The sequence below is a fragment of the Aethalodelphis obliquidens genome, unplaced genomic scaffold (assembly GCF_003676395.1).
Source record: "Aethalodelphis obliquidens isolate GAN/ISIS:26980383/991018 unplaced genomic scaffold, ASM367639v1 scaffold11, whole genome shotgun sequence".
In the NCBI taxonomy this organism is placed as follows: domain Eukaryota; kingdom Metazoa; phylum Chordata; class Mammalia; order Artiodactyla; family Delphinidae; genus Aethalodelphis; species Aethalodelphis obliquidens.
In genome coordinates this window covers 18802635-18827440 of record NW_020837955.1, presented here as the reverse complement: position 1 = coordinate 18827440, position 24806 = coordinate 18802635, and the positions used below count along the sequence as shown (strand labels likewise).

Sequence of the window (24806 nt, the reverse complement as noted above, 5' to 3'; positions counted from 1 at the left end):
CATCTAATATGGATTTTTTTAACAGTAATTATTAGTTTCACTACAAAATCTGGCCTAAAGGGATGGAAATCCCTTTAAACAATAAGGTGAAGGGGGAGAGGAGGAAGCAGCTCCTGATGCTTATTTAGAACTGTTAGGATTCAAACCTGGCTGCTTTCTAAAATAAATTTTATTCATTATTATTTATTAAGTATGCAATTAGTCAAATATAACACTCTGATAAACTAGAATTTTGCGCAAATGCTTTAAAATTCTAATAACTATGCATAAGCAGTAAATTATTCTTACTTGAATTCCTACTGCTGTGTAACGCAGGGTTACTAAGTACATAATTACATAAGAGAGCCACCCAACTTCCAAAGGAGCCATTCCAGTGAATTGTGTAAATAATATGCTTTAAAAAAACATAACCTCCTCACATATGAATTTAAATTTACCAGATATGGAGAAGCTGTGTACCTGTGAGACTAGAACACAGTCTTAAAAAGGCCTTCCTAATTATGAATTTACCAGAGAGATTAGAATGACCCAAAGCAAATTAATACATACTTCTTTTTCATAACTTTCTATAAAAACATTTTCACTATTCTGTTTCAGTACAGAAAACAAAAGATCTTAAAAGTTATTGGCTTAAGATAAGGACTCCAGAGTACAAGACTATGACCAAATTTTTCTAACATTGACATTCTGGTTTTCTTAATTACCAAATACTTGTGTTGTATTTTTCTTTCATTTGTATCAACATAAGTCCTGAATATTTGGTCTATGGCTGACTTTACTGTAAGACTGTTGAATTTGAATGAGTAAGAACAATTTTCTTTAAAAAAAAAAAAATCACACAAAATATTCAACATTAGCAGGCAGCATGGCATCATAATACCTAGATGCCACATGTTTTCTGTACCAAAAAGTCATTTTTAAGACCCATCTACAGTAATCAACCAACTTAGTACACAAATTTATGCATACAGCCAGGTGGTATCTTTATTCTCCCCATAACAGTACAAAAAGTAAGGTTGTTCACTTACATTTCTTTTGCTAATTATTAAAAATCACCTTACGCTAAGTAAGGAGGATTCCTATATTTTTGAAGTGTTCATTTACTCGGTAAGAATAAAACTGCAATTATTCAGATTAGGTTTTATAAACTCAATCTCCTATACCTGTACTTAAAGGCCTTTTAAATCATGCCACAAAGAAATTATTTGGTTATACTGGCATTTCATTTTATTAAAATCAAGTCAAATCCCACTGCAATAAGCTCTAAGGGACTGTCCAAATTCTTTTACTGCACTAGAATTTATTGCATTAAATATTGTTTGAAATAACTAGGCCACCAGCTGAGGCCTGGGAATCATGGGGTTACACAACGATTTTTGATGATATGGGGTTGGCCTATACACAAACTTCAAATGATCACAGTACTCATTGGGAGGATTAGGCTTTATGTATTTCTGAAAGAGAGAGGGAGGAGAGAAAGGGAAAAGAGAGGAAAAAGAAAAAGAAAGCTTGATTGCAACTAGAGGAGTAAACAGAAGTTGAAGCAGTCTTCCATTTTGATGAAAGGCATTTGCAACACTTTTTTTCCAGTATGGATTTACACATTTGTTCACAGCAGTTGCTATGACTCAACAGAGGACAGTATCATGTTAATAATCCACATATTAAGGCAGGCTGGCTGCCATATGAGCAATTAGCTCTTATCCCTCACTTCACAGGCAAAAAGAGCAAAAGAAGCCACAGAGTAAAATCCTTTGATTGGGAGGTGGAGGAGGATGAGACAAATCCTCACACTGGACTTCTGGAACATCCCCCTCTCTACAGATATGTTTGCTCTAACAATGAGATCAAAAGGGAGCGCTCTCTGGAGCTTTCTTCTTAACTGAGAGGGAAACTCTCTTTATGAAAAGATCCCCTGATATCAAACGGTATTTCAACTACTACAAACCAAGTATCCCAGCCCTCCTTGGGTACTCCTTTATTTAACTTTTGTGTAGGAATAGAGAAAAGAAAACTACTTGCTCATTAGAAAGAGAATAAATGCCTACATAAATAAATGGAACCACATTACATCTGACTTCCTGGGCACCACAGACCCATAGAGAAGAAACTCCTTTCCAGCAGTGTGCTTATTTCACTATTTGCAAATGGCTGGCTGACTGGCAGCTACAATATATGAAATAAATAACCATTTCAAAGATCAGGTGTCATGTTCCCTAGTAAGAAACAAAAATGAACATAATCTACCCTCCCCATTCAGTTTATGGAATTTAGCAGAATAGGTTTACTGGCTATCTGATTGCTTGATGCGTTTGTGAGGACATATTCTGTGATGGTGTGGTTATTATTTAGGTTAGATAAGAAATTCTTCCCCTTTCTCTCAGGACATCAGTATTAAGAGTTACATATTCACAAGAAGGTTCCAAAACTAATATTTCTGGAGCAAGTGAAATGTGACAAGAAATTGTGAACTGGGGAGTGATGAGTATAGCTAATTTTTTTTTTCTTCCAAGAAAATTAACTACCTGATCTTACAATCTAACTTAGCACAAGCCAAGATGCAAACTAGTAAATCTCAAATGCACATTGACATTTGATGAGATGATGACACTGTCCACTTTTAGACACCAATCTTAAAATCAGCACATCAGATTCTAATATAAAACGTTTTTACAGATTTACAAACTAGCCTCAAAAATTTCTGTTCCAAGATAAGCTAAGAGAAAGGGAGATTCAAATTCATGCACTGTTATATCCCAGTGCACTACAATATCTAGGCATAACAGTATACAGGCACATATGGTAGGCTTTCATTTTCTAACTCCTTTACAAAATGTTAGCTAACTTGTTGAAGGAATCTTTGACGTGTTTGCTGGGTATCTGAACCATTTATTAGCCTAAGCTGTCTGATCTAAGTCACGTGAGTCACATATGACCTACTACTACTAAATAACAGCATAAAGGGGATGAGTAGGGCTTCCCTGGTGGCACAGTGGTTGAGAGTCCGCCTTCCGATGCAGGGGACACGGGTTCGTGCCCCGGTCTGGGAAGATCCCACATGCCGCGGAGCGGCTGGGCCCGTGCGCCATGGCCGCTGAGCCTGTGCGTCCGGAGCTGGTGCTCCCCAACGGGAGAGGCCACAACAGTGAGAGGCCCGCATACCGCAAAAAAAAAAAAAAAAAAAAAAAAAGGGACGAGTATTTTACAAATCTTTCAAAACAAACAAAAAAACTCTAGTTCTCTCTTCTCTTTCCCCATCTTCTCTTTTTTAAAAAGAAGTTTCTGGGCTTCCCTGGTGGCGCAGTGGTTGGGAGTCCGCCTGCCGGTGCAGGGGACACGGGTTCATGCCCCGGTCTGCGAGGATCCCACATCCCACATGCCGCAGAGCGGCTGAGCCCGTGAGCCATGGCCGCTGAGCCGGCGCGTAAGAACTTTCTTCCCTATGCCTATACCAAAGGACAGATTCTAGTCAGGCAAAATCAAGCACTGTTTAAAGAGCCTATTTATGAAAATTAACATATTTAAGCAAGTCAACATTAATATTTGGATTTTGACTGAAAATATTCAATGGATTACTTTAAAACACTGTTTTTATGGTCAGTCGATACTATCTCTCATAACTGACATTCACACTGCAGTTTCCAACTACAACACAAGAACATTAAATATAAAAACCTCTACTAAAGGGCAAAAGGGCAACGGCATTCATGTACTCATGCTCAGGTAGTGTTCAATTATTTGCAATTATATGTGGAAGAAATATGGGAATTTCAACACCACAGTTTTTAGATCAACCCCTCAGTTTTATGGATATTTATAGCATGTGTCCAGTCTCGCAGAACTCCATCTTCCTCCACCCCATTTGTAATAGAAACTGCTCTTAAACCACTTTAACACATTGTTACTGAGATACTTCTTTTACACAGTACCTACCAAGCAGCAGATCAATACTCTTACACAGAGATTCCGATTCTATTACCACAAAAACCTGTGCAAACAGCCAGATGCTGAACAAAGAGCACAGCTTTCATTCCTAACATGTCTCCACTCCACTGGGAAGAAATATTTTGCTATGGTGGGCAAATAGAAGTTGGGAAAGAAATAATGGCATTTAAAATAATTAAGAAGCTTTGATTATAGCTAAAGTTTGAAGGACATAGCTAAAACAAATTTCACCTACAAGATGCTTATCGTTTATCACCAAACCCATCTGTTCATCTGCAGTCACAATGCTTCATTTGATGCTTTACATACTGCCATGACATTAGGCGTTTATGTTGCAGTTCAACACTTAAGACTAAAATGATACAGAAAAGAGATTACAGAAAAGAATGAAAATAAAGCATTGGGTAAGAAATGAGGGAAAAGAGAAGGGAAAGAGGAGAAAATGAAAACATTTTACTGTTCTTTTAAAGCCACTTTCAGTTAAAATTTTGTGACTTCAATTTCTTTCTAAATGTGCTACCAAAAAAGCTTTATTCACAAGCTTTTCATATAGTTATTGTATTTATCTTTCCTTCCTACCATTATTATGATCTGAGGCAATAAAACTGAGTTGAAATATAATTAGAAAGGACAGAGATCTGTCTATATGCAATGATACTAGCAACTTGTGACACCAGAGGGATTTAACTTCTGTCTAAAACCAATTCTCCCTGTCCTTTCTTACATTACATACTTCTGATTGACTAAGGCTGCAGTACATCCTTTCTAGACCAGCTTTAATCATTTTCACAACTATGGTTGCTATGACAACAGGATGCAGCTTATCTGTGCTGTTTTCATTTTCTCCATTTGAGTTGCCATAACAACACAATCATCCTGCCTTTCTCCAATATGTAACAACTTTCTCTTAGGATTGTATTCTTAAGGACACTGGACTTCCCCATGAAGAAAGTAACAAAATTTACATAAGAATTTTATTTAAGTAATAAAAAATCCATTTTAAAATCTTTTGAGGGAAGAGTTAATTTGATAGGAACTTTCATCATAAAAAAAAAAAAATTTTTAAAAACCTGATACCTGAAACCTGAAACCTAAAGACTATCTACCATTAGCAGTGACTTACTTTTACACAGACTTCCCCAAGCAAAAGATAGCAATATCATCATGATTATGAGCTGTGGCAAACTGTTCATTAATACCTGTCCCAGGTAGAAAAATCAAGAATGAATACAGTTCTATACTGCATACTTTGCTGTGGTAATCCAACATCATTTGTTAGGAATACCAGAGCTCTAAGTAGTGGGCTTTATACTAGGTAAACTCCATTTTAAAATCTTTACCTTCAATTCAAGGCTTTCCATGGTAGTAGAATCCTGAAGAAGTTCATACACTTCAAATTCTTTTATAGTATAAATTGAGTATTTATAAAAACTCCTATTTATAGAAAAGATCAAAGAAAAGCATTTATTGTTCTAAATCGGCAACACAAATTTTTAAAAATATTTTGGCTACTAGATCACCATATCCATTACTAGGACCATCATGTCAGTACATAAAAGTGTGTTTTTTTTTTAAAAAAAAACAACTATCAATTGTTACAACCCTTTCTTGTACCAGTATTTGCTATAACAGGACTCCGTATATGCAAAAGGTTATTTTAATTTAATAGCTTAAATCATTAAATTCAGATCTTTTAAGCCCTTTGATCAGCTGACCAAGATACAGTAAAATCTCTCCCATAGTGGGAATTCTATGGCAGTCCAGTGGTTAGGACTCCACGTTTCCACTGCAAAGGGCACGGGTTTGATCCCTGGTTGGGGACCTAAAATCCTGCAAGCCGAGCAGCACAGCCCAAAAAAAAATTCTCCCATAGTATAAATATCCATGAATATGTATATATATTTATTGCTTATAAACAAAACATGGAAATATTACTATTTGAGGAGAAAATATGCAAATGTTACTAAGATCCCCCTTAGTTCCCTAAGGCATCTAAAAGACTATTTATAATATGTAGTATTTTTATAGGATTGAACTAATTTTCACATATTAATGTAACAAGACACATTTTAATTTTAATCACAGCTGAGATAATTTAATAAATTTTATAGTTTGCAGTGAACTGAAAAAGATGATTTATTTAACCAAACCTGAGGATCATAGCAGGATCATTTTCTTAAGTTCATTTTTTAAAGAAAAATTCCACTACTCTTCCAACCTCTGAAATAACAATTTAACAATTTGGTTTCTAGCCAGTTTTTTTTAAAGACTAAAGAGGAGAGGGTTGGCAAATGTAAACAGCAAAAATAATGACTGGATCAAGATCTGTTTTTGTTTTTTTTAATTAATTTATTTACTTATTTAGTTTTGGCTGAGTTGGGTCTCCATTGCTACGTGTGGGCTTTCTCTAGTTATGGCAAGCAGGGGCTACTCTTCGTTGCGGTGCGAGGGCTTCTCACCAGGGTGGCTTCTCTTGTTGTGGAGCATGGGCTCTAGGCGTGCGGGCTCCAGTAGTTGCAGCACGGGGGCTCAGTAGTTGCGGCATGGGGGCTCAGTAGTTGTGGTTTGCAGGATCTAGAGCGCAGGCTCAGTAGTTGTGGCGTACGGGCTTAGTTGCTCCACAGCATGTGGGATCTTCCCAGACCAAGGCTGAATGAACCCTGACAGCGGATTCTTAACCACTGCACCACCAGGGAAGTCCAAGATCTTTTCTTCAGAATCTTTTCCATACAAGAAAATGAGAACTCCAAAACAATGATAATTAAAAAAAAAAAAAAGGCAGCTAGAGCAAATGGATAGTTACACTACTTAAAGGATTGGTTGAGAGAGGGGGAATGGCAGCACAGAGGGTACTGACAGAAAAGGAGAGAAACTAGCACCAAATGGATTCCAATCCTGGGCAACCTGGATAGACTCTCACATGAAAATGAAACCAACAAACTGGGCTAAAATCGTACACAAAAGCCCATCTCTCTCTAACCCTGCTTTCTTCTTTCCATAGTACTGGTAGGGAACCTCAAGAAAATCCTTTCTAAGGCTTAAACTCCCAAGTAACTGTTACCTTGCAATGACTTAATAAATTAGCTGAAGCCAGTAGGTCCTAGGCTATAAGCAAAATGATGTAATTTTATTATAGTGCAATAATGTGAATTTAGGTGCTAATGCTGTTGAAATTGGAGTCTCAAGACTGGATTTTTGTGATGCACTTTGATAGGATTGGTGAATTATCTGTGCATGTGTGGCTTGGCATTCTTGGTAACAGCCACGACTCATCCAGAATACCTCTCAAGGCAGGCTCTGGCCTCATCACCAGGACAGTCTGCTGCGAACCAACACGCATTCAGATCTATGCTATTGCTATCACACCTGCTGGAACTCACTGGTGGAACTGCTATTCCTGCCCTAATCTGACATGTCTAGCCACTCACTCCATAGGGACTTGCAGGCTACTGGGACATGCCCCTACCAACTCTTCTCAAGAGTGTGCTATATCCTGTCCAAAGTGGTAAGAATTTTAACCCTTACTCTCTCCAGGTTAGGGCCTTCCTTATTTCTCTTCTCTGTTCCTAAGATAAGTAGTTATGCTCTACTCATAATTAGTGAGTCTGTGATCTCTGTGTGTTTTGTAGAGAGGAGGAGAGTGGGGGAAGAACCTGCTTTTAGCTTTACTTTTGATACTACTGCGCTGGTCGAAGAGTTCGTTCAGATATATAATTGAGTATTTAAAAGGGCCAAAACCCCTTATCTCATGAATAAACTAGTGTCCCCAATATAAGCAAAGTGAAGTCCACAAGCCAGGCGAACTGAATACTTCAAAATGGTACTTTTCCTGTGATTTTAAGAGGTAAGAATTCTATATATACACAAGAGATCTAAATGTACTTCTACATTCCAAGGTATGATGTAGTGATTTATAAAGCTTAATTATATCAGTCACTGGCAATTGCATCTGGAAAGGTCCAATTTCCAAAACTTAAAAATAATTTTATTTCTATTTGAACCATTCTGAATAACTTTTCCAAATTGAAAGAATAATTATCATAAAAAAAATAAGTTATCAAAGTCATCTTCTTTAATAAGAAATTATAATGTACCTTTAGTCATCAATCTCCACCCCTAGCCCTACAAGAATATTAATCTTCCAAAGAGAATTGAAATGGAAACATCTTTTTGTCCAGCTAAACAATGTCCATATTCTGTAAAATCTTTAATTTATTTACTATAACATTAGAATAAAGGAAGACCTAGGTATGGATTCCAAAGCATATACTTAGTTTTAGAAGGGCACAACATACAGTACAAGAAGTCTGCATTATACTGCTATGCTTGTTTTAAAGATTAGTTTTCTCACTCAAATGCCTTTCAATGATGTATGAAATTTGAAGAGAATGTGAAAAGCAAAGAACTCAATTCTACCATAAGGCATCTTCCTCCTATGTGTTAGACCAGTTGGTTTCCAAAGTGCACATGCCAGGAGGTAGGCAGGATGATCCTTTGGTGTACAGGGGGAAAAAAATTAAACTTCTATTAAAATTAATTTGATATTAAAAAGAAATTAATGTTTTCTGATTTTTATAATATAGACTGACACTTGTTCCCTCATTTAAAAAAAAAAAAGTTCATCTGTGTCATCTTTCTTTTAGATTCTGCATATAAGTGCTATCATATGATATTTGTCTTTCTCTGACTTACTTCACTTAGTATGATAATCTCCAGGTCTATCCATGTTGCTGCAAATGGCATTATTTCATTCTTTTTAATGGCTAAGTAATATTCCATTGTATATATGTACCACATCTTTATCCATTCATCTGTCAATGGACATTTAGGTTGCTTCCACATCTGTAAACAGTACTACAATGAACACTGGGGTGCATGTATCCTTTTGGACCATGTTTTTCTCCAGATATATGCCCAGAAGTGGGACTGCTGGATCATATGGTAACTCTATTTTTAGTTTTTTTAATTTTTTTTTTATTTTTAGTTTTTTAAGGAACCTCCATATTGTTCTCCATAGTGGCTGTACCAATTTACATTCCCACCAACACTGTAGGAGGGTTTCCTTTTCTCTACACCCTCTCCATCATTTATTGTTTATATAATAGATTTTTGATGATGGCCATTCTGACTGGTGTGAGGTGATATTTCATTTTAGTTTTAATTTGTATCTCTCCAATAATTAGAGATGTCAAGCATCTTTTTCATGTGTCTACTGACCATCTGTATGTCTTCTTTGGAGAAATGTCCATTCAGGTCTTCTGCCCATTTTTTTATTGGGTTGTTTGTTTTTTGGATATTGAGCCGCATGAGCTGTTTGTAAATTTTAGAGACTAATTTCCTTGTCAGTCGCATCGTTTGAGACTATTTTCTCCCATTCTGTGGGTTGTCTTTTCATCCTGTTTATGGTTTCCTTTGCTGTACAAAAGCTTTTGAGTTTAATTATGTCCCATTTGTTTATTTTTGTTATTATTTCCATTACTCTGGGAGATGAATTGAAAAAGATACTGCTGCAATTTATGTCAAAGAGTGTTCTGCCTATGTTTTCCTCTAAGAGTTTTATAGTACCCGGTCTTACATATAGGTCTTTAATCCATTTTCAGTTCATTTTTGTGGTGGTGTTTAAGAATGACTCCCAAGACTGAACCAGGACGAAACAGAAAATATGAACAGACCAATCATAAGTCCTGAAATTGAAACTGTGATTAAACCTCTTCCAACAAACAAAAGTCCAGGACCAGATGGCTTCACAGGTGAATTCTATCAAACATTTAGAGAAGAGCTAACACCCATCCTTCTCAAACTCTCCCAAAAAACTGCAGAGGAAGAAACACTCCCAAACTCATTCTATGAGGCCACCGTCACCCTGATACCAAAACCAGACAGATATTACAAAAAAAGAAAATTACAGGCCAGTAACACTGATGAACATAGACGCAAAAATCCTCAACAAAATACTACCAAACAGAATCCAACAACACATTAAAAGGATCATACACCACAATCATGTGGAATTTATCCCAGGACTACAAGGATTTTTTCAATATTCACAAATCAATCAGTGTGATACACCATATTAACAAATTAAAGAAGAAAAACCATATGATCATCTCAATAGATGCAGAAAAAGCTTTTGACAAAATTCAACACCCATTTATGATAAAAACTCTCCAGAAAGTGGGCATAGACGGAACCTACCTCAACATAATAAAGGCCATTTATGATAAACCCACAGTAAACATCATTCTCAGTGGTGAAAAACTGAAAGCATTTCCTCTAAGATCAGGAAAAAGACAAGGATGTCCACGCTCACCACTATTATTCAACAGTTTTGGAAGTCCTAGCCACGACAATCAGAGAAGAAAAAGAAATAAAAGGAATCCAAATTGGAAAAGAAGAAGTAAAACTGTCACCGTTTACAGATGACATAATACTATACATAAAGAATCCTAAAGATGCCACCAGAAAACTACTAGAGCTAATCAATGAATTTGGTAAAGTTGCAAGATACAAAATTAATGCACAGAAATCTCTTGCATTCCTATACACTAACAACGAAAGATCAGAAAAAGAAATTAATGAAACAATCCTATACACCATTGCAACAAAAAAATAGAATACCTAGGAATAAACCTAAGGAGGTAAAAGACCTGTACTCAGAAAACTATAAGGTGCTGATGAAAGAAACCGAAGACGACACAAACAGATGGAGAGATATACCATGTTCTTGGATTGGAAGAATCAATATTGTGAAAATGACTATACTACCCAAAGCAATCTACAGATTCAATGCAATCCCTATCAAATTACCAGTGGCATTTTTCACAGAACTGGAACAAAAACCCTTAAAATTTGTATGGAGACACAAAAGATCCCAAATAGCCAAAGCAGTCTTGAGGGAAAAAAACAGAACTGGAGGAATCAGACTCCCTGACTTCAGACTATACTACAAAGCTACAGTAATCAAGACAATATGGTACTGGCACAAAAACAGAAATATAGATCAGTGGAACAGGATAGAAAGCCCAGAGATAAACCCACGCATCTCTGATCAACTAATCTATGACAAAGGAGGCAAGGATATACAATGGAGAAAAGACAGTCTCTTCAATAAGTGGTGCTGGGAAAACTGGACAGCTACATGTAAAAGATTGAACTTAGAACACTCCCTAACACCATACACAAAAATAAACTCAAAATGGATTAAGGACCTAAATGTAAGACCGGACACTATAAAACTCTTAGAGGAAAACATAGGAAGAACACTCTTTGACATACATCACAGCAAGATCTTTTTTGATCCACCTCCTAGAGTAATGGAAATAAAACCAAAAATAAACAAATGGGACCTAATGAAACTTAAAAGCTTTTGCACAACAAAGGAAGCCATAAATAAGACGAAAAGACAGCCCTCAGAATGGGAGAAAATATATGCAAACGAAGCAACTAACAAAGGATTAATCTCCAAAATATATAAGCAGCTCATGCAGCTCAATATCAAAAGAACAACCCAATCCAAAAATGGGTAGAAGACCTAAATAGACATTTCTCCAAAGAAGATATACAGTTGCCAACAAACACATGACAGGATGCTCAACATCACTAATTATTAGAGAAATGCAAATCAAAACTACAATGAGGTATTACCTCACACCGGTTAGAATGGGCATCATCAGAAAATCTACAAATGCTGGAGAGGGTGTGGAGAAGAGAACCCTCTTGCACTGTTGGTGAATTGATACAGCTACGATGGAGAACAGTATGGAGGTTCCTTAAAAAACTAAAAATAGAATTACTATATGACCCAGCAATCCCACTGCTGGGCATATACCCAGAGAAATCTGTAATTTAAAAAGACACATGCACCCCAATGTTCACTGCAGCACTATTTACAATAGCCAGGTCATGGAAGCAACCTAAATGCCCATCGACAGATGAATGGATAAAGAAGATGTGGTACATATATACAATGGAATATTACTCAGCCACAGAAAGGAATGATGGTGGCTGATGAAAGGAATGATGATCATCAGAGTGATGGTGGCCTCATAGAATGCGTTTGGGAGTATTCCTTCCTCTGCACTTTTTTGGAATAGTTTCAGAAGGATAGGTGTTAACTCTTCTCTAAATGTTTGATAGAATTAGCCTGTGAAGCCATCTGGTCCTGGACGTACATTTGTTGGGAGGTTTTTTGTTTTTTGGTTTTTTTTAAGAGCAAAACCATAATTTATTAGAAGAATGTGAGGTAGTTCAAAGAATGAGTACAAACATCAGGTAACTAGGAATAGAGCAAGTTCAGGATATAGGCATGGTTCACTACCTTGTCCAAATGCTTCCTTTGGAATTTTTTTTTTGAATTTTATTTTATTTATTTTTTATACAGCAGGTTCATATTAGTTATCTATTTTATACATATTAGTGTATATATGTCAATCCCAATCTCCCAATTCATCCCACTGCCCCGCCCACCACTTTCCCCCCTTGGTGTCCATACGTTTGTTCTCTACACCTGTGTCTCTATTTCTGCCTTGCAAACCGGTTAATCTGTACCATTTTTCTAGGTTCCACATATATGCATTAATATACGATATTTGTTTTTCTCTTTCTGACTTACTTCACTCTGTATGACAGTCTCTAGATCCATCCACATCTCTACAGGAATTAGAGAATTTCATTCCTTCATATAAGAAAAAGAAAAGCAATCCAAACTGGAAAAGAAGAAGTAAAACTGTCACTGTTTGCAGATGACATGATACTATACATAGAGAATACTAAAGATGCCACCAGAAAACTACTAGAGCTAATCAATGAATTTGGTAAAGTTGCAAGATACAAAATTAATGCACAGAAATCTCTTGCATTTCTATACACTAACAACGAAAGATCAGAAAGAGAAATTAAGGAAACAACTCCATTCACCACTGCAACAAAAAGAATAAAATACCTAGGAATAAACCTACCTAAGGAGGTAAAAGACCTGTACTGTGAAAACTGTAAGATGCTGATGAAAGAAATCGAAGACAACACAAACAGATGGAAAGATATACCATATGCTTGGATTGGAAGAATCAATATTGTGAAAATGACTATACTACCCAAGGCAATCTATAGATTCAATGCAATCCCTATCAAATTACCGATGGCATTTTTCACAGAACTAGATCAAAAAAAATTTTTAATTTGTATGGAGACACAAAAAAGACCCCAAATAGCTAAAGCAATCTTGAGAAAGAAAAACGGAGCTGGAGGAATCAGGCTCCCTGTCTTCAGACTATACTACAAAGCTACAGTCATCAAAAGTGTGGTACTGGCACAAAAACAGAAATGGAACAGGTCAGAAAGCCCAGAAAGAAACCAATGCACCTATGGTCAATTAATCTATGACAAAGGAGGCAAGACTATACAATGGAGAAAAGACAGTCTCTTCAATAAATGGTGATGGGAAAACTGGACAGCTACATGTAAAAAAATGAAGCGAGAGGGCTTCCCTGGTGGCACAGTGGTTGAGAGTCCGCCTGCCAATGCAGGAGACACGGGTTCGTGCCCCGCTCCGGGAAGATCCCACATGCCGCGGAGCGGCTGGGCCCATGAGCCATGGCCGCTAAGCCTGTGCGTCCGGAGCCTGTGCTCCGCAACGGGAGAGGCCACAACAGTGAGAGGCCCGCGTACCGCAAAAAAAAAAAAAAAAAAAATGAAGCTAGAACATTCTTTAACACCATACACAAAAAATGGTTCCATCATTTGACCTGATATTAGACAGTCAAATGTGTCACCTACGAACCAACTGTTCCACTGGCAGACTGGGAGTTCCATAATACAAAGGGGTTGGCAGTTATGGCCCCTCATTCGTTCATTGTTTTTTGATTATTTTTTCTACTTTTCAAATTTGTTCTAATTAAAAAAAACAAAAACAAACTCACTTAGGGACATCCCTGGTGGTACAGTGGCTAAGACTCTGTGCTCCCAGTGCAGGGGGCCCAGGGTCAATCCCTGGTCAGGGAACTAGATCCCACATGCCACAACCAAGAGTTCACATACCGCAACTAAAAGAAAAAGATCCTGCCTGTTGCAACAAAGATCCTGCACTCAGCAACGAACATCCCACGTGCCGCAACTAAGACCTGGCACAGCCAAATTAAAAAAAAAAAAAAAAAAAAGCTCATTTATGAAAAATTATCATATGGACATCAAAACTGAAAAACAGTGTTGTTAGATTTACTTCCTACAATGACTTCATGAGGTAGGATGTGTGGTTTATCATTATCCCTGTTTTACAAGATGAGAAATAGGAAGAAAGTACAGACAGGAAACAGAACCAAGGGCTAAGGAACTCCAGCATTTGTCTAAGGGTCAAATGGTTATTAAACCATCTGGCTCAAGAGAGTGCTCTTTCATTATACACCATTGCCTCTTAACATTTAAAAAACAAAACAAACAAAAAAGCCATCTTCCCTACCAAAGGTTTTCAAATTTTAGTATTTAATCCATGGTAGGTGTCTTCTAGGTGAGTTCTAGAAAACTCCTTATAGAATCTAATTTAAACTAATCTCCAAGAAACAAGAAAAAGTGGTGGCCTCCGGGGAGGGAAAATAAATGCTACAAAGATGAGTAAAGAGATTTTCTGATATATACCCTTTTGTATTTTTTGAATTTTGTACTGTGTTGCATGTTTTACATATTCAAAAACAAATATTTTTATAACTCCATATTTTGATTTCTATCAATAGTTAACTTCTATATATCAAGGCTTATTATAAAGCTATGTGAATAAAGCTGCATGGTACTGATACAGGGATAAATAAATAGAAAAGTATACAGAATAATGAATCCAAAATCAAACCAATGCATGTAAGGACATGATTTATGATGGAGGTAGCTCTGCAGATCAGTGGAGAATACATATTCTTCCAGCAGATGATGCTTGGGACACTGGAAATCCATATGGAAAAAAATGAAATGAAATTCCTTACAAACGCAAAGATCAATTCTAGAGAGACTAACATTCTAAATGTAAAAGGCAAAACTATCAAGCTTCTAGTGGAAAATATGAGACTATTTTCATAACCTTAGGGTAGAAAAGGCTTTCTTAAAGAAGTCATAGAAGCACTAATTAAACATCCACACACACACCCTTCAATTCATCTATCAATCACATCCAGTGGAAGAAACACAAGCTCAACCACAAACAAAACAAAAAGAGTCAAAAGTTAACCAACTAGGCTCTGATTAGGGAAATGTGGGCTCTAATCCAGGCTGTCATCAACTGTAACCTTGAACAAGTCACATGACCTCTTTGGGTCTCAGTTTGCTCATTTTTTTTTAAGTAGAAGCGTTATATAACTTTTATTTTATATATGTCCACAGATGCTTGTATAACATACAATGACTACTTCTGAAGCTCATAGTGTTTTTTTCCATGGCACAAAGAGACAGAAAGGTTAGTGACACACACATGTTACAATGACTCTGGGTGGAGACCTAGAGAGCACACATTCCAGAGGGAGGGCCGTGGTACCTGCACAGCGACTGTCCCACTAAACCACTGCAGGAGGACAATGGAGAGGCGAGGCCCGGAACCATTGTGGGCAGAGGCACCCAGTCACCACAATCAGATGACTTATTTGAAAAAAACCTCATTACGAGGGACCCAAAGCTGTTCTGCTTTTTCCATTTTAAGTTATTACAGTGTAATAAAACTTTACTCTTTACCAAATCTTAGGCCAGTGTTTTACTTGGATGGTTCTTAAATACAAATATTGACTTTTGTTTGCCCTTAGTGCTCACATAAGAAATCAGTTCCTTGTAAAATATGTCTGATAACAGAGCTTGGACCAGCCCACACTTTGTCATTGTCAGCTCACGGCTGTATGCAACTAACAGTATCACTCACCATGGAATGTTTCAAGAACTTGTTCATATCCCAGGGAAGCAAAGACCATAAACTACAAGTGCAAAGTTGGAGGAAATGTAAAAGTAGAGAGACAGCCAGAAACGTTTGGTCATAAGGTGTAGAAGCCCCAGCTAATCAGACTGTTCCACAAAGTTACTCTTCACATAAACATTTAAAAAAAAGAACTTACATGATGGCTTTTCCATTCCTACAGAAAACATCACAACAGACATTCACATTAATTTTCTAAAAAAGTTCAACCCAAACAGCAGGGTTGGTGTTTAAAACTTAAATTGTATAAAATATTTATATAACATTATTTAAGTCCCATCCTTAGCACTTAATAAAATCCAAATGGCCTAATATGAAAGTTTCCCACACAACAGTTTAAAAAGCATCTACCTGATACATGATTTTTAGGTTCGGTCATGATTGTTTTAAAGTTTTATTGTAGGCTTTGTTGCTGGATACAAAATAAAGGCATACAACTGTCACAAGTAAGGCAGGATGTACAAAGTATGAGCAGTAAAAACCATTTCAAAATATAAACTCGTTTTTTTGGAACACACTCTATCAAAGGCTGCCTGTATTAATACTTTTGGCATAAAACAGTAATGTTTCCCTCAAAGAGCAGACAAAACCCATCCTGGGCTTCCCTGGTGGCGCAGTGGTTAAGAATCCGCCTGCCAATGCAGGGCACACGGGTTCAAGCCCTGGTCCAGGAAGATCCCACATGCCGCGGAGCAATGAAGCACATGTGCCACAACTACTAAGCCTGCACTCTAGAGCCGCGAGCCACAACTACTGAGCCTGTGTGCCACAGCTACTGAAGCCCGCACGCCTGGAGCCTGTGCTCCGCAACAAGAGAAGCCACTGCAATGAGAAGCCTGCACACCACAACGAAGAGCAGCCCCTGCTTGCCGCAACTAGAGAAAGCCCGTGCACAGCAATGAAGACTCAACACAGCCAAAAATGAACAAATAAATTTATATTTTTAAAAAAAGCCCACCCATACTTTAACACACAACCGAATCTCCTTGGAACTACTCTACCAGCCTAGTCTCAACCACCCACATTCGTCACCACTCCCCCTGTGCGTCATGGACACAGAGGAGACAGGGAGGTAGGTAACCGAGAACGTCCGTCCCACACAAGCGCCGTGCAGACAGCAGGGATCCAGTGCGGGCCACCCAGGCCCCACGGGCACACATCCTCATCCACAGTCGCACACGTCCCTTAAACTAACATGAACACACACACTGACTGGACCCAAAGGGATCTGCATGTCCTCTTGGTCTACTCGCTGAAGGCCGCTCCACACTGTGTAAGAATTAGAGGCAGAGACAGGAAGAGATTTCCAGGTGACAGCTACATTGACAGCAGGCGAGCCATCCTGAGGCTGCTGGTGTGAGCGGTGGTCCTGTCTGAACGCCAGAACAGAGTCTGGGGCTGTGTTTAATTTCTTCTAAGCAAAGGGCAGGGCATCCGCTGGGGGCAGTAAGCCCCGCTTAACGGGGCAGAAGGCCGAGGAGGAAGGAATGGAGCCCACCGGGCAGTGGTTTGTGCACTATGCCTGTGAGCAGGCCAGGCGGCCTTCCCAGGATGGAGTGGGTCAACAAGGAGGGCAGGGGAAGGGGCAGCTTTGCCCTTGGTCAGACCCTGCGGGGTCCCAACAAGCACCAGACCACAGATCAGCCGAAGGGACAACAGGCCTGCCCCTTCAACAGATCTGGGCAATGTAGATCCGCTCCCGCTCGTCATCCTCGTCCAGGTGGTGGGAGCAACCGGCCACCCCACCTGTGGCCTCCAGAAGCGCGCTGTCAGGTCCCCGGTCATCCTGGGCCTCATACAGCAAAATATTCAGGGTCTCCTCATAGATCCGGGCTTTGGGGAACTCCACCTTGGTCTGTTTCTTCTCCGTGGTGTAGACGATAGAGGTACAGCAGACTTCAGCGATCTTGTGGCCCTGGCTGTAGAAGGACCAGCAGCAGATTTCATCCCCACTGACATCCTTTATGAACAGGACCCTTCCATCAAAGCACAGAGACAGCTTTTCAAACAGTTCGATGTTCTTCAACATATTGTCGTCAGAATTGCTGGTATACGAGTATTTGTTGTTACTTCTGTTGTAGGGCAACTTCACGGCTGGCTTATTTGAAGTCACTATAAGTTTCTGTTCTTCCTTGGATGAGGTGATAACAGGAACTCTGCAGAAAGGCTCATAAGTATCTTTGTTTTGCAGGGCTGCCTGGAACTCTTCCACCAGGCCCTGGACCAGATAGTACTTGGCTTCTTCCTGCAGCTCCTCAGTCTCCCGGTGGCTCTCGGGCAAGGGGACCGCCCCGTCACAAAGGTAATTGAGTATCGTACCATAGAGCTTCTCACACTCGTCAATGAGGATCCAGCCTTCACTGTCCGTGAGCATCTCTATGCACCTGCTGAACACGGCCTTCAGCCTAGTGTCCTGCTTGGTCAGCGTCTGCATGGTGGTGTAGTACAGGGCTCCGCCCATGTTCAGCTTCATGTACTTGGAGCTGGGGCTCGTGCCCTTGAACGAAGTGGTGTGGGTCGCAGCCACTGGTACTGCTGAGCTCACCACACTTTCTCCTGATATCTCTTCCATGAAAAGCTGGAAGACACTGCAGTCTCCAAACCCGGACTGAGAGACACAGGAAACACCCAGCTCGCATGAGCCTGGGGCGGAGGCGAGGCCTTCGCTCATTTTTAAAAGGAAGAAGTCATAGTCTATGATTCAAACAAGGCCTTTTGCCCAAAGTGTACTACTACTGATCTAAAATGACCATAAACCACTGTTTTTTGAATGAGCTAAGCAGGTGGACAGATTCCCAGTGTTGATACCTTAAGAGGATGAAGAAAAAGGGAAAACGATGTTTCCCAGCCCTCCCAGAGCTGAAGAGTATAAATAACTGAACATGCTGACAGTGTTTAAGGCTCACCGTGACACAAAAGAGTGTATTCCAAATCTCCTAGATGTAAAGTGCACTTATTAGGGTAAATTGACGTTGCTGGGCATTTGCTTGGTCATACTCTTTCTTTAATAAAACTGATAAAAGTAGAAACAGCATGGAAATATCAGTAGATAGCAAATAAAGTATTAAGTGTAACTATCCATATATCCCTGACAAGTAAAATTCTATCATCACAGATAGGGATAAATTGTGGCTGCTTGCCTGGGTGGCTAGGGGGATTAGAAAATTAAGAACAGGACATTCCAGTAGGATGTTTGATACCCACCAGTCAAGTCTGTACCCTTTTTCCTGATACTACCAAATAACATAATATTTCATTAGCTTCTCAAAATGCCATTTTATGATGAAGCTCAGACCTGATAGTCATACCCTTATTAAAGTCACAATTACTTATGTTGAAATGGTAATTATCAACAACAAATTTTAAATTAAAATACATTATGTAACAACACTAAAATAAGGCTAGATCGGGACCCATGGATAGGATTCAAGGATCTCTGAACCTCTTGAAATCATGTACAAAAGGTATACTCATGTGCATGTCTGGGGAGAGTATCTCATGACATACAAAAGATTTTCAGTGAGGTCCATGAACAAAAAAGTTTATGAAGCTTTGAGTTAGATAACCCCTCTAGACTCAAAGCCCACACAAAATTAGTGACATCTCAGTCAAAGCAAATAACTGACCCACTTATTAAGGAAGTAGAACTTTGTCTCCTTCTGATTCATCGCATTTTCTCTTAATCCAAGTTCAATAAAAGTCAGTCTCACTTTAAAATAAAAATTTTTTAAACTTCATGGCTTCAATTAAGCAATTAAAACTTCAGCCCAATAGTGCCCTCCAGGGTTTCCGTGGTGGCGCAGTGGTTAAGAATCCGCCTGCCAATGCAGGGGACACGGGTTCGAGCCCTGGTCCGAGAAGATCCCACATGCCGCGGAGAAACTACGCCCGTGCGCCACAACTATTGAAGCCCGCACGCCTAGAGCTCATGCTAGGCAACAAGAGAAGCCACCGCAATGAGAAGCAGGCGCACCGCAACATAGAGTAGCCCCCGCTTGCTGCAACTAGAGAAAGCCCGCGTGCATCAATGAAGACCCAATGCAGCCAAAAATAAAAAAATAGTGCCCTCCAATTTCAAAACTCAAATTTTAACTACAATATATTCTATTTCTCAATAAGAAAGAGAATCTCTTCTTTAATCCTTTCTATCAGGCATCATTCTCTCTAGGTTCTGGGTACATTTTCACATCAATTGAAAACAAGATCTCACTCTTTCTTACTGGTTTACATAATTAATTGGAATTGTTAGTCCAAATTCATCAATCCCTGAGCCTTTTTTATTTATTTATTTATTTTTGGCTGTGTTAGGTCTTCATTGCTGCGCGCGGGCTTTCTCTAGTTGCAGTGAGCGGGGGGCTACTCTTCATTGCGGTGCGTGGGCTTCTCATTGCAGTGGCTTCTCTTGTTGTGGAGCACAGGCTCTAGGCACGCGGGCTCAGTAGTTGTAGCACGTGGGCTCAGTAGTTGTGGCTCACGGGCTCTAGACCGCAGGCTCAGTAGTTGTGGTGCAAGGGCTTAGTTGCTCCGCAGCATGTGGGATCTTCCTGGACCAGAACTCGAACCCATGTCCCCTGCATTGGCAGGCGGATTCTCAACCACTGAGCCACCAGGGGAGTCCCAATCCCTGAGCCCTGAAAAAAGCTACTAGTCAAATCCTAGTCTGGTCAAAGTTTGCTGACTGATTCCCACTCCTGCTTCATAAGTACATATTGAAAACACACACACACAAAACTTACTAATAAGAACTATAATTTACCACCAACTACTCATAAGAAATTATAGCTCTGCTGACTGGCAAGTAATTTGCAAAAGCAGACCAGTTTAGCTGCATAAAATAAATATCTACCTGCACGTACAAGCACTAGTCAGGGCGTGAAATTAAACTTTTTTTTTTTTTTTTGCGTACGCGGGCCTCTCCCGTTGCGGCCTCTCCCGTTGCGGAGCACAGGCTCCGGACGCGCAGGCTCAGCGGCCATGGCTCACAGGCCCAGCCGCTCCGCGGCATGTGGGATCTTCCCGGACCGGTGCACGAACCCGTGTCCCCTGCATCGGCAGGCGGACTCTCAACCACTGCGCCACCAGGGAAGCCCGAAATTAAACTTTTTATTCGGAAGTAAAGAGCTGCTTCAAGGCTGTGATTTAGTCTGGGAAACAAATAGTAAGGTCATCCTTTTCTTTCTGATGTTTATAGCATTTCTAATAGGGGAAGCAAGGGAGGAGGACAATCTGGCCAAATTCCATAGAAGCAAAAATATCTCTATGACATAACAAATGTGCCACTTGCTTTACTAATTGCACAGACCTAACAGAACCAAGTTGTTGAAATGTATGCAGGGATCACTTAAACCCTGAAAGCCCCAAATGACCACAATGGACATCTCATTCTGTCAAAACTAAGGGATCAGTGTTTAAGTGAAGTAAAGAAAATCCCAACAAATATAAATGCCACAGTAAGTTTTAAAACAGCCTACAGCCATTTTCATTACAACACAATTGTGAATTAGATTAATGAGATACTATTCAGTAATTTAGCCAATTCCCATAATTTTTCCAACATTTATCAAAATCAACTAATACAAACTTCAACTTATTCCACTATACTATAACCACACTACTCTCATGTCTACCAGAGAAAGCAAATAAGTAGGAAAAAAAAAAAAAAGCCCAAATAATTATGAGCAAATTGCCTTGAAAGGCCTAGAAAAGCCACAGTGAGTCTCAAAGTGTGATCCCAGAACCAGTGGCATCATCTGGAAACTAGTTAGAAATGCAGATTTTCAGGCTCCACCCCAGGCCTATGGAATGGAAAACACAAGCCCTCCAGGAACTTCTGTTGCAGCTTTTAGTACCACAAGCCTTTAAAAACTAAACCCAATTATTTAAGCAGCTTTAGCAGTGTTTTCCACCGAGGATAAAAATTATAAAGCATATAACCTATAAATTAGAATGTAAAAAGTACATTTTAATTAGGCTAAGTTCAAAAACAAAAATAAAGGGACTTCCCTGGTGGTGCAGTGGTTAAGAATCCGCCTGCCAATGCAGGAGACACGGGTTCGAGCCCTGGCCCAGGAAGATCCCACATGCCGCGGACCAACTAAGCCCGTATGCCACAACTACTGAGCCTGCGCTCTAGAGCCCGCGAGCCACAACTACTGAGCCCATGTGCTGCAACTACTGAAGCCCGCGCACCTAGAGCCCATGCTCCGCAACAAGAGAAGCCACCGCAATGAGAAGCCCACACACCGCAACGAAGAGTAGCCCCCGCTCGCTACAACTAGAGAAAGCCCGAGAACAGCAACAAAAAGACCCAACTCAGCCAAAAATTAAATAAATTAACAAATAAATTTATAAAAAATAAAATTAAAATGACAAAGTTTACATATTATCTTCCCAAAATAGGAAACAGTCACCACTTCAAAGTCAAGAAGGAAAAAAAAAACAAAAACACTTAGAACTGCCTAAAAATAAATGGGCTGATTTTACCATTTCTACACAACAATCATCAGTGGATGCCAAAACTATAGGGAGAAACAATGCTGGGAAACAAGTTATTTACACAGTTTCCAAGTTTCACTCCACTGAGCACTTATTAATTCCAAATATACCTTTACAATGGAGAAATCTGGTGAATACAGCCTTAATAAAATGATCAAACTTAGCATCACCGATAAAGGAACAAAATAACATCGTGTACTTTCTGATGTAATGCACTGAGAAACTACAACATATATTCCTGCGAAATTTTTTAACCTGAATCTAACCATGGACAACAATCAGACAAATCCAAATGAGATACATTCTGTAAAACTTGCCTGGACTCTTCAAAAACTTCAATTTCAAGAATAAAAAGACTAGGGAACTATTGTAAATTAAAGGAGACTAAAGAGACATAACTATGTGTAACATGTGACTGGATCATGAATTTTAAAAAAGGAGGCTATAAAGGACACTACTGGAACCATTGGGGAAACCTGAATATAAACTATATATTGAGTAGTAAAATGTTATCACTGTTAAATCTCCTGAGTGGGATCCTGCATTGTAGTTATGAAAGACAGTGCCCATGTTAGGAAATACATGCTTTAGTAGAGGTGAAATATCATGATGTCTACAACTTTCAAATGATTTAGAAAGGAAAGTATAGCTATACAGAGAGGAAAAAAATCAAATATGGCAAAATGTTAACACTTGGCCAATCCAGGTGAGGGATATATGAATGCTTTTCTCAATTTTTCTATAGATTTGAAAAATGATTGATACCACCCATTCCCCTCTTCAAATCCATATTTCTCCAACTGTATGATTTTTTTTTAATTAATTATTTATTTATTTATTTGACTGCACCGGGTCTTGTGGCATGCAGGATCTAGTTCCCTGACCAGGGATCCAACCTGGGCCCCCTGCTCTGGGAGTGTGGAGTCTTAACCACTGGACCACCAGGGGTCCCTCCAACTGTATGATCTTAAGGAAGTAACTTAACCTCTCTGTGCCTCAGTTTCCATGCCTGTAAATCAGGGATAATAACAATACATACCTAATAAGGTGAGAGGATCAAATGAGTTAATATATGTTGAGTGCCTAGAATCCTACACTGTACATACTGAGCTATAAGTGTTTTCTGCCATTATTGCTGTTATTTTATTATTACTACTGCTACCACAACCCAAGGTTAGAGAGACAAAGAAATGTAGCTTGGATACTCACAGTCCTATATATAACTTCCAAAATATTTTCACTATTTATAATTTCACCTAGTCCTCACAACAACTCTTTGAAGTAGGAAGAGAATTATTATCAAAATTATAATAATTATTTAATAATTATAATAAAAATTCTAATAGTTATAATTATAAATAATTATATTATATTTAATATAATATAAATAATTATATTACATTTGCTATAATATAAATATATTATATTTAATATAATATAAATAACTATATTATAAGTGATTATATAATTATTATAAATAATTATAAAAAATAATTATTATAATTATTATCGAATTATTATCGAAACAATTATCACCTTTCCAGATGAGGAAAATGAGACTCGGAGGTTAAGCAACTTGCCCAAAGTTTTCTAACTTCTAGAAAGCAGTATAAGTGAGATGAGAACTAGGTCTTGTTTTCACTATGGCACAATATAAAATTTACATCACAATCTTAACTGATTAGTAGGTATTTTCAAAGAAAGCACACCAAGAAGACATGTAGAACTCCTGATACTGTCAGTAAGAGACAAAAGAAGTTATCACTAGTCCATTCAGCAAAACAGATGTCACTTTCCAGAGCTTTGATATTCTCCTTAAATACCCTTGAAAACAAGGACCAAAAAATATGAACTCTTATAAAAAGAGATTTATTGTATTTTTATAGCTTATTACATACCTTGTAACAATCATTTTGTTAAACGTGAATGTCAGTTTTATCTTCGGTCCCTTTTTTCCTGGCTATTTACAAGCTTTGTAAGAATTGTTCCTTAATTAGGTCTAAACATAGCTTTATATAAATGGATTCCTGGAAATAAAATGTTCAGACTTAAGGAATGATTGTTACAGAGACTGTAACAGGCCGTAAAAAAAGAATGCCACTTTAAACAAAGATTTCTTATTTTAATTAAAAAGATAATCATCAGAACATTCCTACACTTAACAGAACCATTTAAAGAAGCTTCTTTGGGAAAAAAAAATATGTAGGATCTTATGCAGGCTTCCGTGTATAATTTGTAATATATTTAAACCAAAGTCTCAGTTGATCCTATGGTATGAATTCTTCTTTTTTTTTTTTTTTTTTTTGCGGTACGCAGGCCTCTCACCGCTGCGGCCTCTCCCGCCGCGGAGCAACAGGCTCCGGACACGCAGGCTCAGCGGCCATGGTTCACGGGCGCAGCCGCTCGGCGGCACGTGGGATCCTCCCAG

General features: G+C 38.8%; 1 protein-coding gene and 1 pseudogene across 10 annotated transcripts in view; both read right to left on the bottom strand.

The window, feature by feature from the left end:
• BTRC (beta-transducin repeat containing E3 ubiquitin protein ligase) overlaps positions 1-24806 on the bottom strand; it is a 184703-nt gene that overhangs the window by 140537 nt on the left and 19360 nt on the right. The gene's annotated exons all lie outside the window — the stretch shown is intronic.
• Positions 16775-19743, bottom strand: LOC113623332 (BTB/POZ domain-containing adapter for CUL3-mediated RhoA degradation protein 3 pseudogene; annotated as a pseudogene).